Source organism: Macaca nemestrina, chromosome 2 (genome assembly GCF_043159975.1).
Source record: "Macaca nemestrina isolate mMacNem1 chromosome 2, mMacNem.hap1, whole genome shotgun sequence".
NCBI classification, from domain to species: Eukaryota; Metazoa; Chordata; class Mammalia; order Primates; family Cercopithecidae; genus Macaca; species Macaca nemestrina.
The window spans coordinates 202,993,558-203,016,342 of record NC_092126.1 but is presented as its reverse complement, the minus strand read 5'-3'; the positions used below and the strand labels follow the sequence as shown (position 1 = coordinate 203,016,342).

General features: G+C 39.2%; 1 protein-coding gene and 1 long non-coding RNA gene across 16 annotated transcripts in view; one reads left to right on the top strand and one right to left on the bottom strand.

The window, feature by feature from the left end:
- The window catches only part of LOC105485558 (roundabout guidance receptor 2), a 1,382,758-nt gene that overhangs the window by 171,401 nt on the left and 1,188,572 nt on the right, over positions 1 to 22,785 (top strand). The window lies entirely within an intron of this gene.
- On the bottom strand, positions 3,547 to 4,698 carry LOC105485546 (uncharacterized). The gene is made up of 2 exons (XR_989650.3): positions 4,569 to 4,698; positions 3,547 to 3,758 (listed from the first exon to the last, which is right to left on the bottom strand). It is a non-coding gene; the product is annotated as an uncharacterized lncRNA (long non-coding RNA).

Below are 22,785 nucleotides of genomic sequence, written 5' to 3'. Positions count from 1 at the left end.
ATGTGTGGGACCTTTCTCACCGCTCCATCATCTCCTGAATACATGTGTGGGACCTTTCTCACTACTCCATCATACCCCGAATACATGTGTGGGACCTTTCTCACCGCTCCATCATCCCCTGAATACATGTGTGGGACCTTTCTCACCGCTCCATCATCGCCTGAATACATGTGTGGGACCTTTCTCACCGCTCCATCATCCCCTGAATACATGTGTGGGACCTTTCTCACTACTCCATCATACCCCGAATACATGTGTGGGACCTTTCTCACTGCTCCCTCATCCCCTGAATAGATGTGTGGGACCTTTCTCACCGCTCCATCATCCCCTGAATAAATGTGTAGGACCTTTCTCACCGCTCCATCATCTCCTGAATACATGTGTGGGACCTTTCTCACCACTCCATCATCCCCTGAATACATGTGTGGGACCTTTCTCACCGCTCCATCATCCCCTGAATACATGTGTGGGACCTTTCTCACCGCTCCATCATCCCCTGAATACATGTGTGGGACCTTTCTCACCGCTCCATCATCCCCTGAATACATGTGTGGGACCTTTCTCACCGCTCCATCATCCCCTGAATACATGTGTGGGACCTTTCTCACTGCTCCATCAGCCCTGAATACATGTGTGGGACCTTTCTCACCGCTCCCTCATCCCCTGAATAGATGTGTGGGACCTTTCTCACCGCTCCATCATCCCCTGAATACATGTGTGGGACCTTTCTCACTGCTCCATCAGCCCTGAATACATGTGTGGGACCTTTCTCACCGCTCCATCATCCCCGGAATACATGTGTGGGACCTTTCTCACTGCTCCATCAGCCCTGAATACATGTGTGGGACCTTTCTCACCGCTCCCTCATCCCCTGAATACATGTGTGGGACCTTTCTCACCGCTCCATCATCCCCTGAATACATGTGTGGGACCTTTCTCACCGCTCCATCAGCCCTGAATACATGTGTGGGACCTTTCTCACCGCTCCCTCATCCCCTGAATACATGTGTGGGACCTTTCTCACCGCTCCATCATCCCCTGAATACATGTGTGGGACCTTTCTCACTGCTCCATCAGCCCTGAATACATGTGTGGGACCTTTCTCACTACTCCATCATACCCCGAATACATGTGTGGGACCTTTCTCACCGCTCCATCATCCCCTGAATACATGTGTGGGACCTTTCTCACCGCTCCATCATCCCCTGAATACATGTGTGGGACCTTTCTCACTGCTCCATCAGCCCTGAATACATGTGTGGGACCTTTCTCACTACTCCATCATACCCCGAATACATGTGTGGGACCTTTCTCAGTGCTCCATCATCCCCCGAAGAGATGTGTGGGACCTTTCTCACTGCTCCCTCATCCCTTGAATACATGTGTGGGACCTTTCTCACTGCTCCATCAGCCCTGAATACATGTGTGGGACCTTTCTCACCGCTCCCTCATCCCCTGAATACATGTGTGGGACCTTTCTCACTACTCTATCATACCCCGAATACATGTGTGGGACCTTTCTCACTGCTTCCTCATCCCCTGAATACATGTGTGGGACCTTTCTCACCGCTCCATCATCCCCTGAATACATGTGTGGGACTTTTCTCACCGCTCCATCAGCCCTGAATACATGTGTGGGACCTTTCTCACCGCTCCATCATCCCCAGAATACATGTGTGGGATCTTTCTCACCGCTCCATCATCCCCCAAATAGATGTGTGGGACATTTCTCACTGCTCCATCGGCCCCTGAGTACATGTGTGGGACCTTTCTCACTGCTCCATCAGCCCTGAATACATGTGTGGGACCTTTCTCACCACTCCATCAGCCCCCGAATAGATGTGTGGGACCTTTCTCACTGCTCCATCATCCCCGGAATACATGTGTGGGACCTTTCTCACCGCTCCATCAGCCCTGAATACATGTGTGGGACCTTTCTCACTGCTCCATCATCGCCTGAATACATGTGTGGGACCTTTCTCACCGCTCCATCATCCCCTGAATACATGTGTGGGACCTTTCTCACTGCTCCATCAGCCCTGAATACATGTGTGGGACCTTTCTCACCACTCCATCATACCCCGAATACATGTGTGGGAGCTTTCTCATTGCTCCATCATCCCCTGAATAGATGTGTAGGACCTACCATGTTGCATTTAAGAGTTTCTTAGACTCTATGTTTACCATATTTTGATTGTTCAGTAGCAATATATTTGAGATGTCATAAGTAGTATTTAAAAAAAATTTTTCTTCTAACTATGAGCTTAGCTCAAAGAGGAATAAATAGTAAGTTATATCTCTGACAGTTTTAAGCAAGAAGAAATAATGATAGAAATTGTCATTTACAAAAGCCCCTCATATGCCAAGTTCTGTGTTAAAATCATCATTTAAATTGTGAATTACTTATTTATTTTCATATATTCCTATCATACAGAAACTGTTGTTGCCCCTGTTTTGGATGTGAGGAATTACAGCATGAAAGGGGTTAAGTAAATTGTCCAAGGCTACATTGGAATAGCAACTGGCAAAGTGAGGATTCCAATATGGGAATTGAATCCATTGTCAGCACTTTAAACAAATAACTGCATTTGACATTGGAAACAATAAAGCTATACTTTATATGGACACTGGCAATTAATTATCCTGTCTCCTGTTTATTCATTGCCTCTTTTCACTAAGAACCTTTCTATCAACCTTAAAGCACACTCTCCAATATTGGAAATGTGCAAAAGCAATGAAAGGATACAACAACAACAAGATTTTTCTTACTCAACTTCTTGCCCCTCCCCTTTATAGCCACACACCTGGAAAGAGCCTCAGTCTTTCTCTCTCCACTTTTTAATATCCGACTCTATTCTTACCTTTATCTAATGTGGCCTTTGTCCTTATTATTTAACCAATATTTTCCTGCTATGTTCAACAATAATCATCTCTCTCCTTATTTCTCAGCAACACTTGTTGTGTAGGTAACACCCTCCTCCCGGAAAACCTCTTCTCTTTACTGACAGCCCATGTACCTAGTTTTTCTCTCTCGTGTCCTCTCTCTTTCAAGGTTAAGCCTGTTCTATTTGTCATCCAGTTCTAGATTTCCTGCAAAGAACTCAAGCTTAAACCTTTTTCCTCACCATTCACCCTCCGCTTAGACAAACTTATGTCTAGAGCTCCAGCTGCCACCACACATTTCTCTCTGTAGCCACATTCTACTCTTTCTGATATTCAAGTTCCTACTTGACATCTCCCTTTTATTTCTAAAGGGAGACTCTGACTCATCATATTCCAAACAGATCTCATCATGATCTGCCCTTACAAATGGTTATCACCTTTGATCCTGTGGAATGTACCTGAAGCCCAGCAGTCATTTTTTTTGTTCTTTATAAATGAATTAAGTCAGATAATAGTGAATCCTACTTCTTATTCCTCGACCCCACAGTCAAATGACCATCATTTTTCATATTACCTCAGAATGTGTTTTGAATCTGTCTGCTCTCCATGAATCTAGTTGAAGATGACAATGACGACAATAATGATGATGATGACAATGATGAGGACGATGCTGATTGCTAACATTTATTGACTTACTGACTACTTAGCATATGTCAGGTGCTGTAACGCTCTTACTCTAATGACTACTTGCCAGAATCCTCACATCAACTCTTGTCATTCCACAATTTGTCCTCTACGCTAAAGCCAGAATGATACAGTGGTGAGCAAAGTTGGTATCAAGCTTCTTCTCAGACCCATTTGATGAGTTCCACTTCCTATAAGAATAAATACACAGTCTATTAAAAGGCTGGCAAGGCTTGGAAGATTTCACCTCTGCCTACTCACTTGAGCCTTAACTCATACTCTCCCCCCACACCTCTCTCTTTGCAATACTTATTATCCCTTTTCTTCTTTTAATTTCCTGAACGTGTTTCACCCTTTGTTTATTGTATTTTTCTTTCTAGAATGTAGAATGATTGTTCCCACTGGTTCAGTTAACTGCTCATCATCTGTGAAATCCCTCTAGTTAGTCACAGAGTCCTCTGTCTACTTTCTACCCCACCCCCCACCCCTATGGCTTGATCTGCTTCTACTGATTTCTTTTTCTCTACACTAGTAACCTCAGTGATTTTAGGAGATGATGTAATTAAATTTTGTCTTCTCTTACTACACTGTAAGAACCACGAGATCCAGTAAACTTTCTTTTTTTCGCTTACCTTTCTCACAGACATCAGGATTCAATACACATCTGATAAATGAATAAATAAAGAAAAAGGAAGAAGTGAAATATACTATTCTGCAAGCCAGCTTGGACCCTTACTTTTGCTTACCATTCTCTCTACACAAAGATCCTGTGAGATATCAAGGCATCAGGTCCTGTAGATTATATGTCTTATTATCTCTTAGATCTGCTCCATTCCATTGTCTTACATTCAAACCCTCATCATATTTATCCAAGTTTCTGCAATAACTAGTATGGCTGCCTTTGAGGTCTGTCTTTGTTTTATCATTGTTAGCACAACTGGAGTGATTTTCCTAAATGCAATCCAGATTTAAAATTGATAAGTGGATTCTATTTCAGTTACCTGTTGCTATGAAGCAGATCTTTCTAAAGCTGAGTGACTTAGGACAAAGATTTATTATTTCTCATTGTTCCCAAGGACTGGCAAAGCTCTTCTGATCATTTCTTGCTTGGGATCCTTTATAGGGTTGCAGTTAGATGTTGACCAGGATTATAGTCATCTGAAGGCTTCAGGAAGCTGTACAACCCAAAGTGGCTCACACATGACTTGCTGCTGTGGCTGGGCGCTTAGCTTAAGCTGTTGACTGAATCCCCTTTTGTGGCCTCTCTACATGGCTCGGGCTCCTCATACCAGAGCTTCTGGGTTCTACGAAGAAGCATACCAACAACTACCTCAAGAGACTGAGGTAGAAGCCACAAAATTTATTGACAACGCAGCCTTAAAAGGAACATGTTATGGCTGTCACTATATTTTCTTTGGTTACAAGTGAACCATGGATTAGCTTATATTTAATAGAAAGAAACTCTAGAAGAATATTAATACTGAGAGTCATGGTTCTTTTGGGGGCCATCTGCTACAATCCCGTTATTTCACATAATATACATCAATGGCATTCCCTAATCGTGCCTTGGCCTATACCTGTAGTCTTACCTTTGACCCCTATTCCAACCCCATTTATTTATACATACACTTTGCTGCATGCGTTTAGTTTCCTGAGTATAGTAATAATGTAGTTTTAGGCCACCATAAAACTTTCTCATATGCTCTTCTACAAGATGTTTTGTATTTGTTTTTTATTTGCTAGGTTTTTCTAACTTTATTAATTCTCTAAAATATAAATGTAGAAGCTGTCATCCTTTATGGGAAGCCTCTCTAACAGTCTTCCAGCTGTTTTCTATTCCTGTTGCAACCTGTGAATACTTGTATCATTGGACACTGTAATCATTTAAAATTACTTGAGGGCAGCAACCAGCTATTAGCCAATTTTATATGAAGAAGTCATGGCAGGTAACAGGGCAAGAAATAAATTCTTGCTGAATAACTGGATAAGAAGAAGCACTTATTTTGTTCCTAGACTAGACACACTTTTAGAGCTGCTTCTGGTAGATTTAATTTCTAGTCTTTTGCAGTATATGTATCCCTTCATTTTATGAGCCTATATCCTTTCTGAATGATTCAACAATAAGCTGTGAATTACACATAAAGTACAAGGGAAGCCTGATAACTATCCATAACACACTGCCTTGATTGTCTGACATGAAGGCTGTTCTGTATAATTTTAATAAAGATATTTAAAACTGAAGATTGTGATTCTTCACACGGTTTTGTGAAACTGCATGCCATTACATGCAAAATGGAAGTTTGGCATAATTTTCAAAAATTATTAAAGCAAATCTATTTTCAATTTGTGTAATATAATAGTTCTCATCAAATTAATATTGAGTGTCTAAAAGTATAACATTTGTATTAGTCTGTTCTCATGCTGTTATTAAGAATTGCCTAAGACTGAGTAATTCATAAAGGAAAGAGGTTTAATTGACTCACAGTTCCGCAGGGCTGGGAAGGCCTCAGGAAACTTACAATCATAACAGAAGGGGAAGCAAACACATCCTTCGTCACAAGATGGTAGGAAGGAGAAGTGCCAAGCAAAGGGGGAAAAGGCCATCAGATCTCATGAGAACTCATTCACTACCACGAGAAAAGCATGGAGGTAACCTCTCCCATGATTCAATTACCTACCATCAGGTCCCTCCCATGACATGTGGAGATTATGGGAACTACAATTCAAGATGAGATTTGGGAGGGGACACAGCCAAACCATTTCAACATTTCTCTGTGGTTTGATACTCTGTGTGTGTGTGTGTGTGTGTGCGTGTGTGTGTGTACGCATGCATGTGTATCACTTCTTCCATAAATCTTTAGCCGCATTTCCTACCATTAAAGTGACAGAAAAAAATATACAATATGTATTCAGCAAAAATGAAAATGATTATTTCCTATTTGATTTTTATTGTAATACAGCAATATTTAAAATAATATGTGCTTATATATAAAGTCTCAAATATTTTTGTTTTTAAAATTCAATAGCTTATAAGTTTTTAGTGTAATTTCACTTTTACTAAAGGAAGAAGAATTAAATAGTGAATTTGAAAATAAATAATATTATTCTGAGAAACAGAAGTGCAGATTTGTAAAAGAAATTTGTTACACAAAGGAATGCCGACTACAATTCTCATCCTACTACCTATACATGATACATTAACAAATAAAAATTGGACATAGTGCCTTTCTCCAGCCACGACATTGATTTTAAAAATGGCTCTTAGGTAGCATAAGTCAACTGCTTTAATAACTATTGTTGAAGTGATCTATGCTTATTTCTTTTGAATAAAATTAATCTTTTATTTTTTACCCATTTGAGAGAAAAATTAACTTTAAATGTTTAAATATCACATATTTTGTTATATAATTTCTTTAAAATGTTTCAATTTAATTGGTCTTATATGGAAAAACAAAGATGCTTGAAAGGCATCAGATAAAGTCACAGGTCAGTGTTCAAGCAAAATAGAGCTGGGCTACCCAGTGATTTCCTGTTATTAAGCCGATAAATCAGAGAGCTGTTGATAAATGTGATCGTTGGGACAACATGTCAGTCTCATGAAAAAAGTGCTGAACAGACACAGGTCATCAATGCTGTCAGTGTCTTGAAAATGAAAATTTTAAAAAGGTCAAAGGATTGAGAAGACTATCAGTGGTGTTTACGCATCCAAAAATGCAATTTTTATATGATTTAACTTAAAAGAGGGCTCCATAAGGCTTCGTAATGCACAAAGCTGGGGAATTGTCAAAATGAATGCAGTTTGTTCTAAAGGAGTACACGTCAACACGCCACATCTATCCAGACCGACTCCCACGTCACTTGAAGTTCCTTCCAGTCTTTTTGGGTGTTGTTGTCTTCTGCATGTAATTCAACGTGTTGTCAGCTCCTCATACTCTATTTCTGCCTGTATCTTCAGGCCTTGTTCAAGTTCTGCCTCTTTTGAGTTTTTACCTGAGTGCCCCAACTCAACAAGCACCTCTTCCTTGAGCCAATAAAACAATGTCTATTTAGTACAATTCATTTTGATGTGTAATGGATTCACACCTACATGATTATTTTATGAATTCTTTTTGCTTTTGACAAGTATGTTCTGAATACCTTCCTCTCAGACTCTTGTAATAAACAAACAGAATAGAATTTCTGTCAGTAAAAGATTTACATTCCAGTGAATGATTTATAAGTTTTGGAGGTCAACATTTCCTTTGAGAGTCTGGCTAGAACAACAGCCACTTTCACCCGAAAAAAAATATATTCACGTAAAACTTACCATGGAAAATCAGGTGAGGTAATCATATAAGGGGATAGAGGTGATGCCTTTCAGGTAACATTTGTAATAATTTTGTAAAAATAGTAACCTATTTTTCAATTAAAGAATGTTGAATGATATCTAGGGAGATACAACAAACAACACAGGTAAAAGGAAGAAATGTGAAAAAGAATGAGACATTGAAGGAATGTTAAATTTTTTCATGTGGCAAGAGAGCGCTGTGAATGTAGGTTGCAGATACAAGTTAGAACAAAGTGCAGATGGTCATATTTACTTGCTAAAATGTCTAGCCTATTTTTGGAGTAGATGTCTTCCTAAGAAGATTATTATTTTTCCAGACCCTATGGATTTAACCTTGTTTTTCTGTATCTTTAACTAACTTGAAGCATCTCATGTGTAGTGCTTTGCAAATACTAGATATTTAATTGATAATTGACTAAGAAAGAATGGAAGAAAAGAAAGGAAGAAGGTTATAGAGTAAGTTCATCTTCAGATCTCTGAAAAGGATAAACAAAGACATAATTGAATTATAAATACTATACCAGGTCGATTACATGTAAGTATATGTTATTTTAATAGGGTGATTGATTTTATGTCATTTTATAGTATGTGCTTTAAGTGAAAATATTTTTCTTGTAACAGCTATTCAGTTTTGTTAATGCCACTAAAGAGGAAATTATAAATATTGTCACTATACAGTTCTAGATTAATCTTAGATAATGATACATTATTATATACCAGTATTTAGATTATAATTTCCATGAGGACATAGACTATGTCTGTTTTATCCACTTAGCTCCTAGCTAACTTTCTACACATTTTAAATGATAGAATAAGACAGAATAGATCATTTATTCCACACATATTTATTAAGAGATTACTAAGTGCCAGGCCCCATTCTAAGTGGTAGAAAAGCAGCAATAAACAACAACAAAAGTGCCTCTTCTCAAGGAGCGTATATTCTAGAAGAAGAACATGACAATAAGTAAACGTACAAATATATAGTATGTGAGATAGTGACTGTGCCATAAAAAAATCAATGTGTGTCCATTGGACATTGTCACAAAGATACTATATAACAATCACTAAGATTTCAGCTGTGCCCTACAGCAGTAAACCTGGATTGAACTCAAGTGTCTGGAATCAGCTGGAGATCAGCTGAAGTTTGAATTAGGTGGCTCCACAGATTTCAGCTGGGCTCACTCTTGCATCTGCAGATTAGAAACTGACTAAACTGAGCTGGACTCAACTGAGACGGTCAGGCTGGGCTTCCTCTGCTCCATGTTTCTCTCATCTTCCTCTTAGAATCAACAGGCTATGGGCATGTCCTTCTCATGCCAATGTCAGAAATGCAAGATAACGAGCCCAACCAATTGGTGCTTGGAAAGCTCTACTTGCATCATCAGCCTAAACAAGGAAAAGGCTAAGGAATGGGGAGTACAGTTTGCCCACCAAGATGGGAAGATTGGGAGTAAATATTTTTAAACACTAGCTAGTTGACCATATAATATAGCACAGGGAAAAAAAGGTAATGTGAGATGATAGTTTAAATAGGGTAGGCAGGTCCCAGGTTCACTAATAAGGTGTTATTTGACCACAGAAAAAAATAAAATAGAGGGTAAGGCATGGAAATATCCTCAGTAAAAAGGTTTAAAGCAGAGAGAACAGTAACGTCAAAGGCTCTAGGAGCATGCTTGGACTGTGCAGGAACTGCTAGAAAAAAGTGGAGCCAGATTTGAATGGTATGAAGTGGAAGGAAAGACAGTGAGGCCAGGGAGAGCCAGATTTGAATGGTATGAAGTGGAAGGAGAGACAATGAGGCCAGGGAGAGACACTTGCCAGATCATGTGCAGCCATGGTGAGGATGTTGGGTTTTATTCTGAGCGAGATGGGAAGCCAGAAAATATTTTGACAAAAAAATTTACATTATCTGACTTTCACTTTCAAAGGACCACTGCCAATGAACTTTGGAATCTTTTGTATTAAATACATTTCCTCATTTAAAAAAAAAATCTCAACTAGGTAGTAAATGGTTATGGGTGGGGGAGGGGGAAATGAACTGTATGTTACTTATACCTGGACCCCCTAGTATTTTTTAAATACCTCTTTAATAGCATGCAACTAGTTCAAAATTTTTTGCTGATTTTATTCTAAGAAGATGTGAAGTAACCTAAATGAGAAAATTCAAGAGATTATAACATTATAATGTTAGATGTGAGATTCCCTAAAAGCATCACCATTAAGTCCAGTACTATAATTCTATTAATCCCCTCAGAGGGGTAAAGAAAGAATATTCTCACAGGATGCTTTTTCTTAACTTTGCCTTGTCCAGGGGCAGTGGCTCCCGCCTGTAATCTCTGCACTTGGGGAGGCTGAGGTGGGCAGATCATTTTAGGTCAGGAGTTCAAGACCAGCCTGGCCAACTTGGTGAAACCCTGTCTCTCATAAAAATACAAAAATTAGCCAGGCATGCTGGTGGGTGCCTGTAATCCAACCTACTTGGGAGGCTGAGGCAGGAGAATCACTTGAACCCAGGAGGTGGAGGTTTTGGTGAGCCGAGATCACACCACCACAGCACTCCAGCCTGAGCGACAGAGCGAGACTGCATCTCAAACAAACAAACAACAAAAAAACAAAAAAAACAAAAAAAAAACAAAGAAACAAAACTTTGCCTTATCCCAGACCCTTCCTTTTTTATTAGTCTTCAAGTCTTTAAAAGCTATTCCTCAATGTTACTCTTGCCCTTCTTTCCTAAGTCTAGACTGGAGAGTTTACTGCTGAAGTAATTGCTTGTAATATTGTGGTGAATGATCCAGCTGTACTCAAGCTGTTTCTCTCTTCCCTTTTTGGATTTTGGTGAATTTGTCCCTGGCAGCTGAGGGGTACAATACTTACTATATAGATCCATCCCCCTTCCTCTCTGATGATGTCAGAAACAACACCTGTCTGTTGAAACAGTTCTCTTTTTATTGACAGAATCATGACATCCTCACTTACTTGCTGGACAGATTATTGCTTTGGGCTGCTGCTTATTTGAAGAAATAGTTCACGGATAAAATTTAGTCACTCCTCTGTTCCTCTACTGTACCACTGTTCAATCCAGGATGATCGAGAGATGTGGCGGCCTTTTCTGCCACTATTGGCATAAATCTGCAAGCCCAGGATTTAAGGGTCTGTTTTCAGTTGGACAGAGGGCCAACAGTCAGGCTGAGCTACTTTAAAATAAACTTTGGGAATGACCAGATGTAACAAAGAGCCATGCTCCCATGGTATCTTTACCAAAGGAGATTTGGCCACACCTAATTTATGTTATTGGGAAAAAAATGGAAAAAAATGATTTCATAAAACATTTCTGGACGCAGCAAACTCCAAGTGATACCTGTCAGACGGTGCAGATGAATGGTGCCCAGTGGCATTGTGTGGTCACCCAAACGATACCATCAAAAGAACCTGGGCTTTCCTGTCGGGCAGTACCAGGTTCATATTCCCACACGGCTTACTGGACGTATGACCTATAACCTCAGTCAAACCGTCCAGCCTCAGCTGTGAAATGCAAATGATCATGTCTGCTCCATGGAGATGTTGATGAAAATAAACTACAACGATCATACACAGCTTCTTTTTCCAGAGTTGTAAAATTAGTTCTCAATAAAGGTAAATTCTTCTGCCGCTGATCTTATATCATAACTATTAACCAGCACCTCCATGTTTGTAAAAACATGACAGGTAGGATTCTTTCATGTTCAGTTAGACCAAGAGTTGAAAGATTAAAAAATGTATTTTTCTTGCCAATCTGCCACTTGGGAATGATAATAAGCATCATTCATTCCAAATTATAAATCAGATTATAACAAATATTTTTATGATTAAAGAGCAGCCTACTCCATGTGTAACTTGTACTCAAAACATGAGAATATGACAGTTACAATGCTATAAAAATAACAAACTTAAGTTTTACAACAAAATACAGTATTTAAATGTTGTATATGAAACCATAGGGAATGATCAAATTAATATTTCTCTCATTCAAAAATAGGAAAGCCATTATACCTCTAGTTTCTCTGACAAGTTAATCTGAAACTATCTTAATAACATGTCCATTTTTAAAACTTTTTAAAATGTAAGATCTAATTGCTCTTAATTTTTACTTTAAAATTGACACCTTTTGCTGTTGCTCAAATTTATCCACAGTCTTCAAACTCCTACACTCTAATTCTGTTCCTTCCTTGTCATTGCTTACATTCAGTTTAATCATTTACCCCTCTTCCTGCTGTTCCTTATGTCCTACTACTAAAAAAAAAAATCTCTGCAGGCTTTAAAAATCTTTTTTCTCTAAATTCTTCCATTTCTTTCTGCATTTTTTGGCAGAAACCACTGAGGGAATGTATAAATACATAGTGCAATACATTTAGCAATTTTCCTCTCACAATGAATGTCATTTCTTCATTCAAGAAACTTCTCAGCCTTTCCCCAAGTTAATTCCTCCAATCAGATAAGTAGCTGCTACTTCTAAATGGACTAGCAATTTATGGTAAATGATCCCTTAACAATAATTGCATAGCTCCAGATATTAGTTGATTAAAAGTGCATTAAACAGTTACATACAAACAAATATTTATCTAACATCACACACTTTTTTTTTTCTTTTTTTTTTTTTGAGAGACGTGCTCACTCTTTCAGCTAGGCTGGAGTGCAGTGGTACAATTACAGCATCTTTGAATTTCTGGGCTCAGGCAATCCTCCCACCTTAACCTCCCAAGTAGCTGGGACTACAGGCATGTCACCTCATCTGGCTAATTTATTTTTTGCAGAGTTGGCATCTCACTATGTTGCCCAAGTTGGCTTCCTGGCCACAAGCGATCCTTCTGCCTTGGCCTCCCAAAACCCTGGGTTTACAGGTGTGAACCACCACATCCAGCCTAACTTCACACACTTTTAACTAGAAAGTTCCTTTAAAACACAGATATAGTAACTTCAATATCATGGTCTTTGTAGCATGGAAAAATGGCCTCTGCTGCATTAAGATGGCCTGGTTCTCACCTGCCTTTGTAGACATCAGGCAATCCTTTTGCATATCTTAACAAACTCTTTTTAAGGTTCACAACATAGCATTTCCCTTAGAAATACCATATGCAAAAGCAAAATAGGTTTTTTAATGGTATTCATGAAGCTCAATTTTAGTAGATGCTGGGAATTCTATAATGTTACAAAACGGTTCATAAAATATTGCCATCTGCTACACCAAGTAACAGTTCATTTTCACTGGTTTTAAACGGCTGTGCTTTTATGTGTTTGGGTTTGTGCCTAAACTTCAAGTTCCCTCTGAAAATTCCTTCTGACCTCTGCCTGAGGAAATGAGAAAATCCGCCTTTCCTGTCTCGTTTTATAGGCTTCAGTGAGAGAATGTAAATGGACCAAATGCACTCGGCAAAATTTTACATAAAAATCTTTCACATGCTGCCTGCATGGCTGGCTCTGTTTATCGTATTTCCAGCTTATACTGAAGTAACCACTTGTAGAAGAAATTGCCCCGAGTACTAGTGCTGAAAGCAAACATTTATAGAGTAGTGTGCAGTCAGCAGATGATAAAGGCTTTTATTACAATGGAGGAAAAATTTTGCAAAATAAGTGATCCTGACAGAAAATACAGGATGGAATATAAGCTTCAGATTTGAAAATTATCTAATCCAACTACTTGCTAAGTGATGAAAATGAGACCCAGAGGAGTTTAGTGACTTGCCCAGGGTCTCGCCTTTAGGAACAGAGTGTCCAACTTTGGATAAAATGTCTTTGTTGGAATTCAGGTCTTAAAAGAGTTTGCATTAAGTAATCGTATGCACTCTGTTGTTTTCAATTGTTTAGACATTGGCTGAAACCAGCAAATGAGTGAATGAAGTTGGTAATTAGTGATTTGATGATATTTACTGGACAGAGCCAAAATAAAGAACAACAAAATACAAAGTAACTTTTTTAAATAGAAAAAGGTGAGAAGAAGGAGGATGAAGAGGAGCTGAGAAAGGAAAAGAGGGGCAAGTGAAGGAGGAGGGAAGGAGGCATCAGCATCATAAGTTATTAATTCCGACAGATTGTGTCCATCATCATTCGATATACTTGCCAATTCTTTTTGTTTCTATTCCTGAATATCTAATTAAATGATTACACATTCACTTTTCTTCTTCACTCTCCTAGGATAGTGATATCCTCCTCATATAAATTCTGAGAATACTCCTCTTTAAGAAAATGTGCTTTGCGCCCGTAATGAATTTGGAAAACCGGCCCTGCTCATGGCCTCTGTTTGAACGAGCCCTGGGTGTCCTCGTGTTCACTGCTTTTCTGTTTCTTAATTTTCTCATATAGACTTCTAAGGAGAACACTGTCCTACATTTACCTAAAATGCAGGCTTCCTTTGTCACGTAAGAGGTTGTCTTAGTCCATTTGGGTTGCTCTAACAAGAATACCATAAACTGAGAGGTTTATAAACAACAGAAATTTTTTCTTACAGATCTAGAGGCCGAGAAGCCCAAGATCAAGGCACTGGTAGATTCAGTGTCTGGTGAGGGCCCGTGTACGTATTCATAGACGGTGCTTTCCAGCTGGGTCTTCCCGTGGGAGAAGAGGTGATTCACATCTCCGGGGTCTCTTTATAAAGGCACTCATCCCAATAACCTTCCAAAGGTACCACCTCCTCATGCCAAGACCTTGAAGTTTAGAATTTGGGCATACATATTTTGGGTGGACCCAAACATTCAGATTATAGCAAAGATAATATTTTCACCTCATAAAAATATCAATATCCTACTGAAACATTCTCAATAAGAACGGATGCTTAGGCAGATGTACTGGTTATCACAAGGGTTTTATAACTTTTCAATTTCTGATTGAGGGGATATGGCAACACATTATTGAAAACATAAATTTTTTGGAGAATGTATAGAGTTATTAAATATGTCAAATAGCCCCAGCCAATTCATTTTGTTCAGTGGTGTGTGCCTAGCTGAACCATCTTCAGTGTTGACTAGCAATGCCCAGTGACAGGAGATATGAGCAAGGAAATGCGTCTCAATAACCTCAAAGTTTTCACTTCATGATGTCGCAGTTTTTGAAATTGATGTTGGCTCAGAGGCATGGTTTTCAAATGTGAACACTCAAACCAGGTCTCAAGCATTAGCATGCATTAGTTTAATAGACTGCTTTCTTCATTGCACATAAATGATATCCCCTGTATTGAGTAAATGGAAATTGTGATTGCAGGAGGGAAAAAGAAAGTAATGAAAAACTGGGGGAAGAAACCATTTTGAAATTGAATTTCCTGCAGGGATGTAGAAGCCAGAGAAGGCATCACGATGTTGGCAGGTTAGGGCAGCAAGAAGACGTTGATCAGCTGGAACGGAAGAAGATGATGTGCATAGTTCTAGTACATTCATTATATATACATCTGTATGTTGATATGATTTACTGCATGATCAATGCGTATCTCAATAAATGAATGAGGACAATGTGAATGAATCCAAGCGTATGCCAAGGTAGCTATGCGGAAGCAATATCTCTTAAAGTTTGCATCAGCATCATCTGGGAGCTGGTTAGAAATGCAAATTCTTGGACCCCACCCCAGTTCCTTTAAACCAGAAACTCTGTGAGTGAGTCCCAGAAACCTGTGCTTTAATACACCTTTTAGATGATTCTGATGTGGGTTTAGGTTTGAGAACCACTGAGGAAGAGTGAAAAGAGCGTCACCCCACGCAGAAGTGTGACTCCCTGGAGCGTTCAGGGAGATGAGGTGATCAGATGGCATCGTTCACAGAGCCTGAAGACCCCCCCAAAAGTGGATTTTTCTTCATCCAGGCAGAATACAAACAGTTACTTGTTCTCAGCAAACGTATTTTCACTTGCCCTGTCTATGTGACTGTCAGGAGCCTCAGGATGTCCAAGCAAGACAGCATCAGGTCCTTACATTCAGCAAGTTGGAATCCCCAACCAGAGTTGGCCTCATACATGAAGAGGAACCACCTGATGTGCCAAATCTTCAATAGGAGCTGCCAGAAACCCCTGCCCAACTGCCCGCTTTGCTTCCCAGCATGTGGCCCCCAAACCACCCGCTTTGCTTCCCAGCATGTGGCCCCCAAACCACCCGCTTTGCTTCCCAGCATGTGGCCCTAACTCATAGCCAGCGTAGAACCACTCTCTGCAGGCACACCTTTATTTCATGTCATCTTTTCAAAGAAAAATAAGTGTTCTGCCCCATGGAACAATTAAATATTTCCATTTCAGAAAAACTGACAAAATATGATTGATATCAACAATTATTAGAATCTTACAATGGTCCTCTGAGGACTTGTTCTTCCATGAATATTCAAGTTTATTACAGCTACCCGGAACAGCCACCATGACGACGTGTGTTAGGTACATTAATTCATGCAAAAACCATTAGTGTCTTTTTCTAAGTTCTTACTTTTGCGACGAGGCAAATTTACTATAGAAGGAAAATGTGTCCCCTACAAAGATACTATAATTGCCCATTTTTAGTGCAATTTTCTTTTACTGATCACAGCCGTAGATTTTCCAAAAGGTTAGGTAACTGACTAATTTAATGCCAAGTATCTTATCTCTAGAGACGTAGGTTAAGAAATGTCACTCTGATTGTCTCCATGGCAAACCATGTCATGTATGGACAACTCCATCTCACTTCTAATTTGACCCAGTTTTCCATATTGCTTAATAAGCACATTAGGGTGAATCACTGATGTATTATCCAAGGAATTCTGAAGCTTATGGGTTATCTTCCACTGCACCTGCTTCAATCAGTGTATTGCCTTGGGTATTATGGCCACTTTATCCTTTAATAACAGAATTGTTAATATCTATCTGCAATTTCAAGCAATTTGCAAAATTGGGTTAGCTGGCTTTTATATGGGACTTATTACAAACTCAGTTACTTAATGTGATGTTTTCAGAAATAATTTCTGTGTTTCCAGCATCCTCAAATTCATATTTTATTTAAACAAATTGTCAGTATTTAAAGTGGTAAAATTCATTTAGGGAGATAAATGGAAATGTGGGATTTTGTTCTAAAGTTATTTTCATGCTATATCTGATATTGTTTTATTGGCTGTTTTTTCTTTAGTTTACAAAACTAAACTAATAGGAACTATAGTGCTTATAACCCTGTATAGTTAAGGATATTTAAAATTGTTTTTGGAGACATTTTTTCTAAGAGATATGATACCATTATTTTATTGTTGTATAGAATAATTCTATTACATTTGAATATGCTGTTTTCTGTATGTAACATGTTAACTGTCATTTTTTTTTTTTTTTTTACAATTTCAACTTTTATTTTAGGTTCATGGGTTCCTGTGCAGGTTTGTTACCTTGGTATATTGTGTGATGCTGAGGTTTGGGGTGTGATTCATCCATCACCCAGGTACTGAGCACAGTACCTAATTATCATCATTAATAAGGATCCGTTATACCATCTCCTTACAAGTCACATATGTAGCCAATATATAAATACTGAATATGAAACCAGCACATGCAGAATCCATATGGTCTCTACCAGAATGTTAAAGTCTACTCCACACATTTGAAGTTATTCTACTTCATTCAGGAGGAAAACTCTTGTGTCACGGAGGTTTGTTGTACGGAATATTCCACCACCCAGGCACTGAGCTTAGTGCGTTATTCCACTTCATTCAGGAAAAAAACTCGTGTGTCACAGAGGTTTGTTGTACGGAATATTCCACCACCCAGGCACTGAGCTTAGGGCTCATTAGTATTTTTCCTGATCCTCCCCACCCATCCTCCACCCTCCGATAGGCCCCAGTGTGCATTGTTTCCCTGTGTGTCTAACAGTTCTCATCCTTTAGCTCCCAGTTATAAGTGAGAACGTGTGGTATTTGGTTTTCTGTTCCTGTGTTAGTTTACCAAGAATAATGGCCTCCAGACTCATCCATGTCCCTGCAAAGGACATGATATCATTCTTTTTTATAGCTACATAGTATTCAATGGTGTCTATGTACAACATTTTCTTTATCCGGTCTATCACTGATGGTCATTTAGGTTGATTACATGTCTTTGCTATCGTGAAAAGTGCAGCAAAGAACGTACACATGCATATGTCTTTATAACAGAATGATTTCTACCCTTTTGGGTATCTACCCAGTAATAAGATTGCTGTGTCGACTCATATTTCTGTCTTTAGGTCTTTGAGAAATCACCATTCTGCTTACCTATGTAATAAACCTGCACTTGTACCTCTGACATTAAAATAAAAGTTTCCAAAAAGAGGTACTACTTTTAAAATAATGATCCACTGGCATTTAAGTCTTAGTGCAATGTTCTAAATATGTGCTCTGAATATTTGAGAGGAAAGAAATGGTTGGTAGGGCTACATCTTCTTTTTAAGGCAAAATATATGTGCTTTTAAAATAAGCTTAAATTTTAATTTAAAAACTAAGAAAAAAAGCACTTAAGCCTTTGTGTGTGTCAGCAACTGTGCTCAGGGGCAGGAACGCTCATCCCTTAAACTCAGTGGGTCCGCAGGTAAGTGGGGAGTCGACTCTGCAGCATGGAAAGCTCGTCAGAACGCAGTAATTAACACCTCAAGGCCAAACACTCCTGTCTCCCCAAGAGAAGCTGAAATTCGTGAATTTTTATTTTCTGATCGTTATAGATTACATTTCCTAAAACCTTGAAAGTGATTACCTCCTTTATAATACCTGCAGTGCCAAGGAACTGGAGAATTTGTGTGAGGTAATCAATCGAGATTTCTGCTGCTTTATTGTACCCAAAATTTTAGTGTTTCTTGCTTATTATTTCAAGTGGTAGCTAGTTCTTTGTTTGGCATGTATCTACAGGCCAGCAAGAAAACATTTTATCTCATTTAGTGAACAATTTTTAAAGAGAATAAAAGGAAAATTTTCTACATAAAAAAATGTTACTAATATTGATTATAAAACCCTAAAAGTCCTAGTAACTAGGGACATTTTTTCTCAATCCCGTCACTATGCAGGGCCCTATTTGGTCAACTATCTATGCTTTTCAGACTTTATGTTCTATTCCCTTATTATTTACTTAAACTAACTTAATACTGTGCGATTGCAGTCGCCAACCTTTTTGGCAACAAAGACCAATTTCAAGGAAGGCAATTTTTCCTCAAACGGTGGTGGTAGGGATGGTTTCAGGATGTATCAAGTGCATTGTATTTATTGTGCACTTTATTTCTGTAATTATATTGTAATATATCATGAAAAAGTATACAATTCTCATAATGTAGAATCAGGGGGAGCCTGAGCTTGTTTTCCTGCAACTAGATGGCTCCATCTTGGGGTGGCGGGAGGCAGTGACAGATCATCGGGCATTAGATTCTCATAAGGAGCAGGCAGCCTAGGCCCCTCGTGAGCGCAGTGCACAACAGGGCTCATGCTCCTGTGAGAGTCTAATGCCGCCACTGATCTGACAGGAGGCGGAGCACAGGTGGTAATGTGAGCAATGGGGAGAGGCTGTCAATTCAGATGAAGCTTTGTTCACTCGTCTGCCACTCACCTGCTGTGTGGCCCGGTTCCTAACAGACCACAAACTGCTATCAGTCCATGATCCGGGGGTTGGGGAACCCTGCTCTATGGAAAACTACATACTCATAGCTCCCTCCATAAAACGTGAAAAGACCTTTGCCTCGTGTGACCCTGCTTTGAAAAATAGTTGTCACCTCATAGCTCCCTCCATAAAACGTGAAAAGACCTTTGCCTTGTGTGACCCTGCTTTGAAAAATAGTTGTCACCTGTTTTTTTCTGAGCAAAGGCTATACATCTCTGCCTTTTTCTAAAATATTTCTCATAGTTAAGGGTTGCTGTTTGTACTGAAGTGAAACTGTCTAGAACCAGATTACATAGAAAATTTTGCTTTTTATAATTAACAAATAAAGTAGGCTACTATTGCTTTGGTGTGCCCTATGTAAATTAAGACTACAGTCGTGGATCTTAAAATAACAACAATTTGTTAGATCAAAGAAACAAACAAAGAAAATTTCACATTTTTCCTTGCTCGCCATTCTAAATTCCATAAACTCTCACTAGACCAAAATATGGAAACATGGAAAAAAGAAAATGAAAGAATTATATGAGATGTCACTCATAAGATTTGGTTTGCATCTCAGCTCAATCACTCTCCAGCTACAACACCTTGAGCAGCCGTCTTCACCTCCATCTCCTGTCCAGAGATTGTGAAATCAGCCCTGCCTTTGTTATCATCAGGGGCTGCAAAAAGCATCAGGTGGCATAACCCATGTGAACCTGCTTTGTGAACTTCAAAGTGTTATATAAATAGTTGAAGTTTTTGCTGGGAAGGACTTGGCAGCCACAGGGGTGTTATCAAGATGATGTTGGAATTGCTCAGGCCTTCTTTCCGGAGAAGGAAGCGCTCAGACTTGAGCTCTTACGCACATAGCCCTTAACGTGATTCTATATGATTAACTGCTTTGGGTTGAAGTTATGTCACCTTTTAGGCTAATGATTTGTGGTTATGCAGAGAGATTTTCATCTATCATATGTAAAACTGAGGCACATTGAGTTATGACAGCGTTGAACAGCATTGGTGGCTTAAATGGAACACCTATCCTTTACGTAAGGCGAGTTGGGTTTTTGAGGTTTTTGCAGAATTTCTAACAAATATTTTTTCCAAAAAATGTTTACTCAGAAAATCTCTGGTTATGTGATAATGAAAACTCATATCTTTGAAATGTCTTATGATGACATTTGGCAAGGATCAGTGAGAGTCTTCTCAAATATTAGAAAAACCAAAATAAATGTATGAGGGCAAATTCTAAAGGATGCTTTATGTTCCTGTTATTTAGCAGTTTTCTGAATCTCAAAATGATAGCTAATACTTTTTCTCAGAAACAAAATGTGTGATATTATTATTCTTTCTCTCTGTTGTCATGTAATGAATGGAAGTGCAGACAGGGTGCAATTAAGGCCTATAAGGTTTTCTTTTTCAAAATTTTTCATATGTGTCCTTGATATCTTTTCTAAATAATTGTTATCCCCTAAACCCTCTAAATGTTATAAGGGAGTAAAACTTCTGGAATACTCAAGCCACAGACTCACATTTTTGCTCTGTTTGTCTTTAGAGACAGGGTCTCACTTTGTCCCCCAAGGTGGAGTGCAGTGGCACAGTCATAGCTCACAACAGCCTCAAACTCCTGGGCTCAAGCAATCCATCTGCCTCAGCCTCTCGAGTGGCTAGCACTGCAGGTCTGTGCCACTATACCTGGCTAATTTTTTAATTTTATTTTTTTTGTAGAGACAGTGTCTCTCTTTGTTCCCAGACTGATCTCTAACTCCTGACCCTAAGCAATTCTCCTGCTTCAGCCTCCCAAAGTGCAGGGATTACAGGAGTGAGCCACTGCACCCAGCAAGACTCACATATTTTTTTGCTTTCTATTCTATCACATCCTTTTTATGATAATAGACCTCAGTGACATAATCTATGGGCTTAAAAGGGGAAAAAGAATGTAAAAATGTAAAAATAATAGAGGAACCAATGTAATAGCTTACTATCTTTTAAAGTGTTATTCTGATAAAAATATGTAGATTTTCTATTTCAACAATAAATGAAACTTCTAATACTTTAGTAAAACTTCTCACATGGAGCTTCTGTTTAAGTTTTTAAAATAAGCTCAGTGGTCCAGGAAATAACACTCCAAACACCAGTAGTCATAATACTTTCTCTCCGACTCATATGATCAGGGCAGAAGTTTGAGCCTAGTTTACTTAGGTTCTCTGTTTAGAGTCCTAGAAGGCTGCACTCTGGGGGAAATCCAGCTGCAGCTACAGACTCATCAGATCTCCACGGGTGAAAGATCTTCCTAGTTCCCTCAGGTTGTTGAAAGAATTCATCTATTTGCAGTTGTAGAACTAAATTCCCCATTTTCTTACTGGCTGACTGCTCCTAGAAACTGCCCACAATTCCACATGACTATCTCCGTGGACCCTTTCACAATCTGGTAGCTCACATCCTGAACACCAGCAAGAGAGACTCTCTCTGAGTTTAGCCTGCTAAGATAGAGAGTTACACAATGTACGGCAATCACAGAAGTGACATCATTACCTTTGCCATATTCTACCATTAGAAGCAAGTCTCAGACCACACTCACACTTAAGGTGAGAGGATTACACAACCATATAAACACTGGGAGTCAGGGATCATCAGGGTCAACTTAGGTCCTTTCTGCCTCAAAGTGAAAGTGTTTGCATTAGTTTTCTATTGCTGCATTACAAATGACCCGAATTAGCAGCTGAAAATGCAAACGTATGACCTCACAGATTCTGTGGCTCAGAATTTTTTTCACAGCATCACTGCATTCTTTGCCCAGGAGTTTACTTGGAAGACCTCAAGGGGTTCTTTGGGGCTACTATCTTATGACCTCTTGGCTGTCTTCCACGCCCATTCAGAACATTGACAGAATTTAGTTCCCTGTGGTTGTAGGACTGATGTTCTTGTTTTCTCACTGGCTGTTGAGCTGGACAGTTCTCTGCTGTTAGAGAAGACCTGCCATTGCCTGCCATGTGGTCCTCTCCACAGCATATCAGTTGCTCTTTCAAGACCAGGAGGGGTACATCTCTGCTACTTTGAATCTCTGCTCCTCTGCCACTGACTTCTAGACCCAGATTTAAAGGGGTCATGTGATAAGGTCCATCCTATCTAAATACTCTCCCTTTAATTATATCTCCCCAAATCCTTTTTTTCCATGTGAAAGAATATAATCCCTGGAGTGATATCCCACCATACACATAGGGGGCAGATGTCTTGGAGGCCACTTGAGAATTCACGGGGTCTAGGATAAAGGACACACACACAGAAAGGGTGTGTCAGGAATTTGCCTTTAAAATCCTAGAATTGCTTTTATTGAAATCACC